We start from the raw sequence: 10,183 nt of genomic DNA, 5'->3' as shown, positions 1-10,183 counted from the left end.
ATGGGGGTTAGAGAGAAAGAAGAGATAGATAGATAGATAGATAGATAGAGAGAGAGAGAGAGAGAGAGAGAGAGAGAGAGAGAGAGAGAGGGTGAAAAATATTTTCTAGATTTTTTCCAAATGAATAAAATTCTAAGTCAAGAATTTTTGCTTATTGGATAGACATCATTATAATAACAATGATATATCTAGTGGGAATTATATTGAACTTGGAATAATAATAATAATAATAATAATAATAATAATAATAATAATAATAATAATAATAATAATAATAATAATAATAATAATAATAATTTTTAGAATAATGATTATAATAATAACTAAAATGCACAGAAAAAATATTGTAAGCGTTCATAAACAGACATTTAAAAAAACACACACAGCAAGCAAAAGGAAAACCTGTGAGAAAGAAAAACCCACCTACGCTACCGAGACGAGAAAAAAAAAATCTCACGACCACAATTTAGAAATTACCCCCCCGCCCCCAACAAAAAAACAATGTCATGAAAAGTCACAATGGCGAAAAACTCCTAAAAAGCAGCTTGGGTTATGAGGTCAGCAAGGGGAGAGAGAGAGAGAGAGAGAGAGAGAGAGAGAGAGAGAGAGAGAGAGAGAGAGAGAGAGAGAGGGGAGGGAGTTCACCAAGAAAAACATCATCTCAGTGCACCTTTCCCTTTGGTTTCTTTGCAAAACAGGTGCATAAAAACATTGGGAAAGGTTCTAAGGGGCAAGGGCATGACGACAGGTGGGAAAGAGAGAAATTTGATAAAGGAGGAAATAACATAAAACGACGAAAGGGCTGCGTTACATAATGTTATTGCACGAGGAAGATACAAAAACAAGTAAAGAAAATTCGGCGCAATCGAGTTTTCTGTACAGCCGCTACAGCGTATAATCAAGGCCACCGAAAACAGATCTATCTTTCGGTGGCCTCGGTATAATGCTGTTTGAGCCGCGGCCTATGAAGCTTTAACCACGGCCCGGTGGTGGTCTTTCCTATATCGTTTGCCAGTAGCACGATTATGGCTAAATTTAACCTTAAGTAAAAATATATAAAAACTACTGAGGCTAGAGGGCTGCAATTTGGTATGTTTGATGATTGGAGGATGAATGATCAACATACCAATTTTCAGCCCTCTAGCCCCAGTAGTTTTTAAGATCTGAGGGCGGACAGGAAAAGTGCGAACAGACAGACAAAGTTTTCTTTTTAGAAAGCTAAAACACGAAACACGGAAATAACAAATAAACATCTCAATTTCGAAACTGACAGCAAATAAATATGTTTATATTCCTCGCATTCTCAAATGACCTTTCTACCCAAAGGCAATTATTCTGATAGCAGACATTAATGAATAAAACAGCAATGAAAGGTAATCCTTTCCTGAAGGGTTGACATATATATATATATATATATATATATATATATATATATATATATATATATATATATATATATATATATATATAAATTATATATATATATATATATATATATATATATATATATATATATATATATATATATATTCAATGTAGACAAAAGCAAATACAATTGACACGAGGCTGAACAATGCATCAAATATTTACCCAAATGATTCGTCATAAACTTGAAGCTCTCTTGACATATATGCAAATACTGAAAAGTGTTCAAATGAGAAAATGATAAATATTATGCAATTAAATTCAGTCACCACAAGCAATGAAAGATAAAAATCATCTGGGTGCGTAAACACGTAGAGATTACATAGCCTTACTTGTTTAGTTATAGTAAAAATCATTTATTTGGACTTAAGAAATATATACATGCATTATGTATGATTGCTATTTCAAGTAATTTCGTGTATAAATACTAAATGTGTTGGATATTCTAGGGAACTATCATATATATATATATATATATATATATATATATATATATATATATATATATATATATATATATATATATATATATATATATTATTTATATATATATATATATATATTATATATATATGATTTATTTATATATGCACGATGCATAATGTTCTTGTTTGTGTATGATATACATATATATGTATATACATATGCATTATACATTCCATTTTCACTATCATTCTGAACATCCTTCGCTCACAGGATAGAAAATTAAGGATTGGAGTATTGATAGATAGACGGAGACTTTCAAAAGAGTTATCCCCTCCCTCCTCTCTCTCTCTCTCTCTCTCTCTCTCTCTCTCTCTCTCTCTCTCTCTCTCTCTCCATGTCCAAGATTTCTGCCAGTCGCTTGTCTATATGAGACAAAGCTATCATCATGTTGAAAGACAATTTTCATGTCATCTCTTACGTTTCATCTTATTCTTTTATTCTCTCTTCATTTTTAGTCTCTCCCTCCCAAGTGAATAGAGATATAAGAGACTTTATAAAAGACAATGTTAAAGCAAACAGCATAACTAGGCGTTGACAGCTGACCTTCAGAATAATAGATTACTAATGATATTACGAAAACAACTTTTGTGTTACTTTGATTACTGAGAAAACATCTCACGAAAAATTAAAGGGGGGAAAACAAACATTGAGTTTCGAACGGCAACATCACTGGAAATCACTGAACAACACGATTTTAATCAATCCAAAAAAAAAAAAGGGCTGGGAGTTTACTTTCGAAAGAAAGCTATTCAGTGGCTGAGTGAAAATGCGTCATTTTTAACGTCCTTCTTTTAAAATGGAGAATGCCAGGTTAGCGTGAAAAGTGAGGAAACTTTGTTGTTGTTGAACGATCAGCAACAAACAGGTGGTGTTTTGAAGCGTCGCTTCTTCGGTTCATATCTGCAACGCAGAACTCCGCCGCCGTATGTTTACAGGCCGCAGCCTTCACAAAAGGCTGCCTTCGCATTTTATGAACTTTGATCAATGACGAGAAAGGTTAATGCGCACTCCGAAACAAAAGCAGGTCGGGATAAATGAAAGAGCTGGGAGGAGGCAGATTCGGGGAGATATCCTTTATTCTGAACCTGAAATCACAATATGCTCGATATCGACCTAAACGTTAAAAGAGCTGGGAGGAGGCAGGTTCGGGGAGATGTCCTTTATTCTGAACCTGAAATCACAATATGCTCGACATCGACCTACCTGAACGTTTGGTCTTTGTTTTGGAATCTCTCGTCTTCTGCTTCGGGACAGAAGGGCGGAGTTGGGAGTGTGGGCGGGTTCTATTATTATTATTGCCTTTTGTTTGTAAGCTACTCTTTTATTATCAAAAGCAGTGAGTGGGATGGAGGGAGGTTGCTTAAAGCTTATCATTACGGAACTTATATCATCTTATCGTATGATTTTATGTTGTTATTGTAGAGAAGAGTTTGCATTTGTACGATTCGTCTCACCCTTTCGGCTCTGTTTCTGGTATTCGTAGTAAGAAATGTGTGTATATTAACCATGCAACTCTCTCTCTCTCTCTCTCTCTCTCTCTCTCTCTCTCTCTATATATATATATATATATATATATATATATATATATGTGTGTGTGTGTGTGTGTGTGTGTGTGTGTGTGTGTGTGCGCATGTGTATATGTGTATATACTAGCTGACCAACCCAGCACTGCCCGGGATAAGTCTGAATGACAGCCGATAAACTCTCTCTCTCTCTCTCTCTCTCTCTCTCTCTCTCTCTCTCTCTCTCTCTCTCTCTCTCCCCCTCTCTCTCTCACATCTCCCTCTCACTTTCTCTCTTTCTCTCATTCTCTCTCTCTCTCTCTCTCTCTCTCTCTCTCTCTCTCTCTCTAACACTTCCTAACTCTCTCTCTCTCTCTCTCTCTCTCTCTCTCTCTCTCTCTCTCCTCTCTCCTCTCTCTCTTCCCAACCCGTCCTGTCTCTTTCCCTATTTCTTCTCCCCTAACACCCCCTCTGCTCTCTCTCTCTCTCTCTCTCTCTCTCTCTCTCTCTCTCTCTCTCTCACTTCCTCTTCCTGTTCCTCTCACTGTCTCTCTCTCTCTATCACCCCTTCCCAACCCCCACCCCCTTTGGTCCCAGTGATGTCTTACCCCCCCCCCCCACACTATTCTTTTCCAGATACTAAGTCATATGTACAGTATACCGAAATTATGTATGATAAATTCATAAGGTTCCCAAGTCCTACGGGCATAACCAACCCCGTTTCACTGGCAGAACCAGCATCGTTTCAGGGAAGCCCTTCCACCCCCACCCCCTTTGGTGCCCTTTGGTGATAGTAAGGTCTTACCCCCACATATATATACCATGTTGGTTGAAATTGCTCAATGCGTTTCAAAGTTTGCTGAACATACATTTATGAATTTATATATATATATATATATATATATATATATATATATATATATATATATATATATATATATATGCATATATATCGTGCCTCTCAGTTATGTACAGATGCATCCACAATAATACACTTGATCAGTAAAGCAATATGTATTTATAAAATTATTTACAAAGCTTATATCTTTCGTCCATCCTTCTCTGGACTTGATCAAGTACACAGAGATATGAACGAAAGTTTTAAGTTCTCTGTATATTTTTACAAATACATTTTGTTTTGATAATCAGTTAAGGATTCAAGACAAAAACCCATGATATAGATAGATAGATAGATAGATAGATAGATAGAATAGATTTGTGGCCTTTGCTGGTCATAAGTGATCTCACCCCTGGGGCATCCTCGCCAACAGAGCGTCATGGAAGTGGGGGTTTATTTTTACCAGGGATGGGCCCTTCCCCATTCTCTTCTCTGTCAGCTAGCCAAGCTCCTATTGCTTCTCATCATCTTTGTAGAAAACAGATGAATTCTTTGCAGAGTCCCGCAACCAGTCATTTCGCAGCTCACTGTAGGAAACACGACATTTTTTCATGAATCAGCAATTACTTCTTGGCTGTAGGTAGAAAGCTTTCCACCTCGCGTTCAGGAGAAATGCAGCGAATCCTGACGGTGTTCCTCGATGCCTGAGCTCCGAATGGGAAGATCCATTTCGCATATTCTGCAGGCATTGCACTTAGGGGTTTTTACGCCACGCCAGAGGTTGCCACTGAGGAATATGTGAAATAGGTATCACTGCTTCCGTAGGTCCCCTCCCAGAAGTTTAAAATGGCAGGAAGGGGTAGCCCAGGTAAAATTTCGAGTACTTGCCGCCAGTTCCGCCGATCGCCTTTGTCACACGAGGAAGCTTCCACCACCATAATCAGGACTGATTTCCCAGTGACATCGTCCTTCTTGTGTCTCCTACGTCGGCGTTGTCCTGGTTGGTTCCTCTGCAAAGTCATCATCATGCATTCGCAAAAAGCATAGTCCACTTCGCTCCTGGGAGATTTTTATGGAATTATGTTTTAATTTCATCACGAATTCCAGTAATTATGATTTTTCGATAAAGAACTGAATGACAAATCAAGAATGATTTGGATTTCGACATAAACAATGGCGAGATAAATATATATATATATATATATATATATATATATATATATATATATATATATATATATATATATATATATATATATATATATATATATATATATGTATATGTGTGTGTGTGTGTGTGTGTGTGTGTGTGTGTGCACTGGAGCAACAGAGAATTAGAAACAAACAAGAATGGAATACGTAATGTTAACGCCATTTGTTTATTTTCAGATATGCTAATTATTTTCTCGGTATCAGTAGCGCTCCAAATTTCAGTAATTTTCTGCATTTTTCAGTAAGTAACAAAAAAGGGAAATAAATAACAAAAAGAAAAATAAATAACAAATAAGGAAAGTAAATAAATAACAATAACCACATAAAAATCGGAAACTTAGAAGAAAATAACAGATAATCTCAAAAACGTAAGACTATAAACAAAGCAACGTCGTGATAATAATAATTATAATTGGCATAATTCGAATACCTTTGATTAACGTTATGTTATGTAAACACGCTACGATAAGTCAAAGGTTATAAAGGTCTTGTTCATATGTCATAAAACGACTTCCGGTTTGATATAAAAAAAAAAATAGATATATGCATAAGCAGATAGTAGAGATTTTTTTTCATCAGCCGGTTCAATAGACATCAACATTCCCTCAAAATATATTGTTCGCGGGTTCTGGGACGAATGAAAACAAACTGTATTTCAATGTTTGTTTAATGTTGCCCGGGCTGAATGCGAATCAACATATGCGTTTTAGTTATTCAGGAGCCGGGTCATTACTGAGTAAAAACAAAGTGTGATTTCGTGTTTATTCGACATTTTTTCGTGCGTGTGTATGCGTGTGTTTGTGTGTGTATGTGTACCAGAGGGACAGGGAGTTACAAAACGAGTTTCAGATGTGTGTGTATGTGTGTATCGTATGTGTACCACAGGGACAGAGAGTTACAACCACGGGTTACATGCTTGTGTTTGTGTGTGTACATGTGTGTATGTGTACTAGAGGGACAGAGTTACAAACACGAGTTACAGGCGTGTGTTTGTGTGTATTGTGTACCGTGTCTGTATCAGAGGGACAGAGAGCTGCAAACACGAGTTAAATGCGTCTGTTTGTGTGTGTATATGCGTGTGTATGTGTACCAGAGTGTCAGAGAGTTACAAACAAACACGAGTTTCATGCGTGTGTTTGTGTGTGTATGTGTACCAGAGGGACAGAGAGTTACAAACACGAGTTTCGGGCGTGTGTTTGTGTGTGTGTGTAAGTGTTTTTGTATGTGTGTATATGTGTGTGTATGTGTACCAGAGGGACAGAGAGTTACAAACACAAGTTCCAGGTGTGTGTTTGTGTGTATGAGTATGTGTATATGTGTGTATGTATGTGTGCTGAAAGTGTAGAGATTTAAAATCACACACGAGTGAAACAAAAAGGTCTCATGAAAGTAGATCTCCTGTGCTACCTTTCTCTTTCAGGAGACTGGTTCTAATCTGTCCCAGTGATGAGTCCGCATATACTGAGCATTGCGTGCTACACTGTAAACGGTATTAATGGTTCTTTGAAACATCCTTCATGCTTTCTGCTGATATTTTTTTCTTTTATTTTTAATTCGTTCCTTTAGTAAAGCTGTAACATAAAGAAACAAGTAAAAAATGCGCCGAAGTTTCTTCGGCGCAATCGAGTTTTCTGTACATCGTATAATCAAGGCCACCGAAAACAGATCTATCTTTCGGTGGTCTCGGTTTAATGCTGTATGAGCCGCGGCCCATGAAACTTTAAGTGCGGCCCGGTGGTGGCCTGTCCTACATCGTTGCCAGACGCACGATTACGGTTAACTTTAACTTTGAATGAAATAAAAACTACTGAGGCTAGAGGGCTGTAATTTGTTATGTTTGATGATTGGAGGATGAATGATCAACATACCAATTTGCAGCCCTCTAGCCTCAGTAGTTTTTAAGATCTGAGGGCAGACAGAAAAAGTGCGGACAGAAAAAAGTGCGGACAGAAAAAAGTACGGACAGAAAAAAAGTGAGGACGGACAGACAAAGTCGGCACAATAGTTTTCTTTTACAGAAAACTAAAATTAAGGGAGTTGTGTAACTTGGTAGTGGAGTTATCTGTAAATTAGAGCTTTAGTCTTCTATAAAAAAAAGAACATTCGACGTGTTAAAGTTGAGTGGTTTCAGAATTAGAGCTTCAGTGCTTTTCCAATTAAAGTTATGTTGTTCTGTGAAATAACAAAATAGGTCATAGGTCTGTTGTAAATTGAACTTACTATGTTCCATGAACTAGAAACTCCAGAATGCTGCAAATTCAAAACTGTTGCCCTCCGGATTTCAAGGTCAATTTTGTTTTTTCAGTAAAGCCTTGTTGCTTAACATTAAAGCTGCCGGGTTTCGTAAATTGAAAGTGGAATGATTTGTTAATTAAAGCTGAGATCACCCCAAAATTAAAGTTGAAGTTTTAGCTAAATTTAAGATGGAAGCAGATATGCCTCTCTGTCGAACTTCTCAGTTCCAGAGGTCCTTTATTCCTCACACAATTGAACTGTGGAACAGCCTCCCTGCTGAGGATGTCGTGTGATTGGGACTTCAGAAGTCAAGCAAAGATACAATGCATTCCTACCCTAATACAATTCTCCTCGTATTTTGATAATTTACTTACATTTTTATTTATTTATTTATTTTTATTTATTTATTTATTTATTTTTCTGTTTTTCTAATAACTGATCTCTTCTTTCTGTGGTTCCCATTACCTTCTGTTACTTCTTTCGAATGAACACCATTATATAATAATAATAATAATAATAATAATAATAATAATAATAATAATAATAATAATAATAATAATAATAATAATAATAATAATAATAGTATTGTTCGCAGAAATTAAAGAAGCAATGTCATCCCATTAGTGTGGCTAGGAAATTAAAGACATTGGCCCTTATTTATGTTCCGTGAATTAAAGACGTGATGGCCCCTTACTAGTGTTCTGTAAGATGTATAGCAACTATGGATGTTCCGTAAATTAAGATGCAATGTTCCCCAATTAGCGTTCCGTAAGACTCAAAGGCCCTTGTTGGTGTTCCATAATTTTAAGATACTAGTTCCTTAAGAAGCAATGCTCCTTTATTAGTGTCCCACAGTTCAAAGATGCAATGCCCCTATTAGTGCTCCATTAAAAGCAATGGCCCCTACTGGTGTTCCATAAATAAAAATGCAATGGCCCCTATTAGTGTTCTGTAAGATGCAATGGTCCCCTATTAGTGTTCACTAAGATGCAATGGTCCCCTATTAGTGTTCCATAAATCAAAGATGTAATATTTTCCCTGTTAGTGTTCTGTAAGATGTAGTGTTCCCCTATTAGTGTTCCATAAAGCAGAGATACAATGTTCCTCTATTAGTGTTCAGTGAGATACAATGTTCCCCTATTAGTGATCTGTGAGATACAATGTTCCCCTATTAGTGTTCTGTGAGATATCATTTTCCCCTATTAGTCCTCCATAAATCAAAGATGTAATAGTTCCCTGTAAGTGTTCTGTAAGATGTAAAGTTCCCTCATTAGCATCCCATAAAGCAGAAATACAATGTTCCCCTATTAGTGTTCTGTGAGATACAATGTTCCCCTATTAGTGCTCTGTAAGAAACAATGGCCCCTTATTGGTGTTCTATAAATCCAAGATACAATGTTCCACAATTAGTGTTTTGTAAGATGCAATGGACCCCTATTAGTGTTATGTTAGATGCAATGACTCCCTAGTGGTGTTCTGTATAATGCAATGGCCCCTATTAGTGTTATGTTAGATGCAATGACTCCCTAGTAGTGTTCTGTATGATGCAATGGCCCCCTATTATGTTCCATAAATCAACATACAATGTTCCCCAATTAGTGCTCTGTAAGATTCAGTAACTCAAAGACGCAATGTTCCCACTATTAGTGTTCCAGGAACTAAATATGCAATACCTCCCCTATTAATGTTCAGTAAGGGGCAATGGTCCCCTATTAGTGTTAGGTAAATGAAAGCCACACGGCCTCCGTTTAAAATTAATGCTCTGTAAATGTCAGCTGCAATTTTTCCTCAAAACAAAACTTGATTTTTCTTCGTCAATCAAGAGTCTACAGATCTTTATCTGAACAAAGTGTACAAAATGCTGTCCTCTTTCTTACAAAAGTAATTGCAGAGTTATCGCAGTTTTCCTCAAAACATTCAGTGTTCGTGATTGACAGGTGATAGAGAGATGGAGGTATACGTCTCTTAACTGTTTATTCTCTTTAACCAGTTGTTTAGTTGTTTGTTCAGTTAGTATTCCAATTAAACCATTAGCAATATAACATAATTGCATTTGTTCTCCTTATTCAGTGCGTGTATAGAAATACACGTGTATATACGCGTGCACGTGAGCGCGCAAGTCAACATTCCTGGCGACCAATCGTTCCCCGGTCTTCTCGACCCAAAGAGTACTTTTTTGCATCGTACATCTGGCAGAGTCACTACACCGCCTTCCTGCCTCATTACGTCATCATCGGTACCTCCACGTAAACCGTAGCTTTGAGTCACCTGCCCTTTTGTTGTTGTTTTTTCTTCAGAGCTTCTTGATCTTCCATACTTATTTTGCGTCTTGGATCAACAACTTTCTTTTTATTCATTTTCCTTTCATTCATTTGGGTTAAATCTAGTTTTGGAAAGATTTAAAACTTTGCCGCCCCCGGGTGGGCTCGAACCACCAACCTTTCGGTTAACAGCCGAACGCGCTAACCGATTGTGCCACGGAGGC

At 37.0% G+C, this 10,183-nt stretch overlaps 1 non-coding gene across 1 annotated transcript; it reads right to left on the bottom strand.

The window, feature by feature from the left end:
• Positions 1-10,109: 10,109 nt before the first annotated feature.
• Positions 10,110-10,183, bottom strand: TRNAN-GUU (transfer RNA asparagine (anticodon GUU)). Its single transcript has one exon. It is a non-coding gene; the product is annotated as a tRNA-Asn (tRNA).

Source organism: Macrobrachium rosenbergii, chromosome 41 (assembly GCF_040412425.1).
Source record: "Macrobrachium rosenbergii isolate ZJJX-2024 chromosome 41, ASM4041242v1, whole genome shotgun sequence".
In the NCBI taxonomy this organism is placed as follows: Eukaryota; Metazoa; Arthropoda; class Malacostraca; order Decapoda; family Palaemonidae; genus Macrobrachium; species Macrobrachium rosenbergii.
Note: the sequence above shows the minus strand (reverse complement) of the source record. Positions and strands in the feature narration are given on the sequence as shown.